Source organism: Arvicola amphibius, chromosome 13 (genome assembly GCF_903992535.2).
Source record: "Arvicola amphibius chromosome 13, mArvAmp1.2, whole genome shotgun sequence".
NCBI lineage: Eukaryota > Metazoa > Chordata > Mammalia > Rodentia > Cricetidae > Arvicola > Arvicola amphibius.
The window spans coordinates 42,176,469-42,178,856 of NC_052059.1; positions in this window are offsets into that span (position 1 = coordinate 42,176,469).

A 2,388-nucleotide genomic window follows, 5' to 3' on the forward strand; every position below is an offset into this window, starting at 1 on the left:
CCCGCAACCCACATGGCAGGAGAACTCCCTCAGCAAGTTGTCTTGGAGCAGCGCATACAGTTATTCACACACACGAACCATTTCTTGACACCTGGAGTCTAGGAACTAGGAGGCTGAGTGAGAAGGCAGTGGCTGCCTGGGAATAGGGGGAGCTGTGGGTACCCGCTGTGGACACCAGTCTACAGGTGGCCGCCTCTGGGGATAGGGCCCCAGACCTGCCCTACCTTTCCTGCTCTACAAGACATACTGAAAATGCGAAACATAGAATTTCCCAAATCTGGTTTGTTAAATGTTAGGAAATGTGGGCTGGCGATAGCCTAGCTCAGTAGTAAAGCCCCAGCGTAGTGTGTGCAAGGCTGTGTGGCTTCTAACCGCAGGACTGCTCATACAAATAGCAGATGTGTTAAAAAATGTGTCAGTTGCTGTGGCTGTTCACCTTTCCATGACTGTCTCAGATAACCGCCCTTCTGTGGATTAGAGGCCAAACCTATGAAGTCGTCTGTAAAATTCCAGTTGTAGACATTCCCCCCAAGCCTTTCTCACCTGCCCTCCTAATCTAGTTTCTGGAAGACTTCCAGCAGACTCCAGCTCTGCTTAGCTCTCCCTATGGCTACTAATGTTAGTTTGCGCCCAGCAAGAGGCCACAGTGCTCATTGGCCTTACCAATGCACTGGGCAGCCCCAAGTAATAGGCAAGAGGCTGTTACTCTAAGCCGTTAAAGATTGAGTTAAAATATGCAAGGGCTCAAATAGTATGCACTAGGTCTTGTAATCAGGACATCCTAGTCTGTCAAAGGCCTAAGAGGTCTCCTGGGGTTGTCATTTAAAACACACCTGGAAGAGAAGTCACACCATGCAACAGGGCTTACATGGGAGGTTTATTGGAAGAGAAGAGAGAAGGGTGCAAAGGGGAGCAGAAATTGGTCCCTGGAGACAAAAGCGGTGGAAGAGAGGGAGAAAGAGAGAGAGAGTGAGAGAGAAAGAGAGAGAGAGAGAGACGGGGTGGGGGGAGGGAGGGAGGAGGGGGAAAGCAACACATTTCAAAAGGGAATGTAGTGAATGTGCCCAGGAGGTCCTCTTAGTGGCTACAGCTGAGGACATGTTCTGAGGACCCTAAGGTCAGGCCAGTATGGATGTCTAAATACTAACATCCTTCCCTTTGGTTTATAAAAAGGTGAGGTGGGGATGCGAGCTCTTTTTTCTTGAGACTGCTTCTAGCTGACCTGGGACATTAGACTCTCGGGGTGGAGCTGAGAAAACTGGGGAGTTGGCCATGTTCTGGGGTAGTTGGTTGTTTTACTTTGCTGTCCAGGCTCTGTGGAACTGTCCGGTATCCCTTGGATTTGGCACAATGCTATTCTAGGTGAATCCAAACCACTTCCTGGGAAACCCATGCACGTCTGATAGACTCTGTGCTTCCAGCTCTGTGGCTAACTGTTGGTAGTCCTACTGTAACAGCAGCTAATTTGTTTGATTGGAAGTTTTGAATATATTATTGAGGATACATAGAGAGGAAATTGATGAAGCAGGATGTGATTAATAGAATCAGGAGAATGCAGATCAGTCTGGGTGAATGCAAGGATATTTTAAGACTGAGAGCTGAGAGGGACAAAGAAAAAAGCATCCTTGAGATCCAGAACTGAAAAATGAGAAGTCCCTGAAGGTATAGTGGAAAGAAGGGTATGAGCATTAGGCACCATGGGATAGGGGGACTATTGCAGAATTGATGAGCCGGAGGTCTTGAACTAGGCAATAGCTCCCATTAGGTTTCTTAACTGGAAGGTATGTGAAGATTGAGTCTGCTCATTTCCCAGCCACCCAGACCTGAATAATAACACAAAACTATATCATTTGTTTCCTGGCTGTGCAGACCCAAATAACACAGAAACTATATTACAACACTGTTTATCCAATAGCTTAAGCATATTTTTAGCTAACTCTTGTATCTTAAGTTAGCCCATTTCTATTAATCTGTGTATCACAGGTGAGAATGTGGTAAGTTTCTGGCTGGCTACTGGCTGTTTTCTCCTTCAGCAACTACATAGCATCTCCTTGACTCCACCTACTTTTATCCTCTATCTCTGCTTGGAATTCCTGCCTTGCTCTATTCTGCCCTGTCATAGGCCCAAAGAAGATTCTTTATTAACCAATGGTAATAAAACATTTTCATAGCATACAGAGGGGAATCTCACATAGAGGATGTAGGATGAAGTAGATTTTTCCCCCTAGGATGTTAGAGAGATAGGTTTAAGTCCCCTAAGGCTCTGGATTGGAAGTGGGTACTAGGCTTGGGTGATGTATCATATAGGGTCTTCTAATTGAATAACAGTTGGGGAATGGTGTCTAGCAACAGAGGGTTTTTGGGTGTCCAAGACTGGAAGACTGGCAG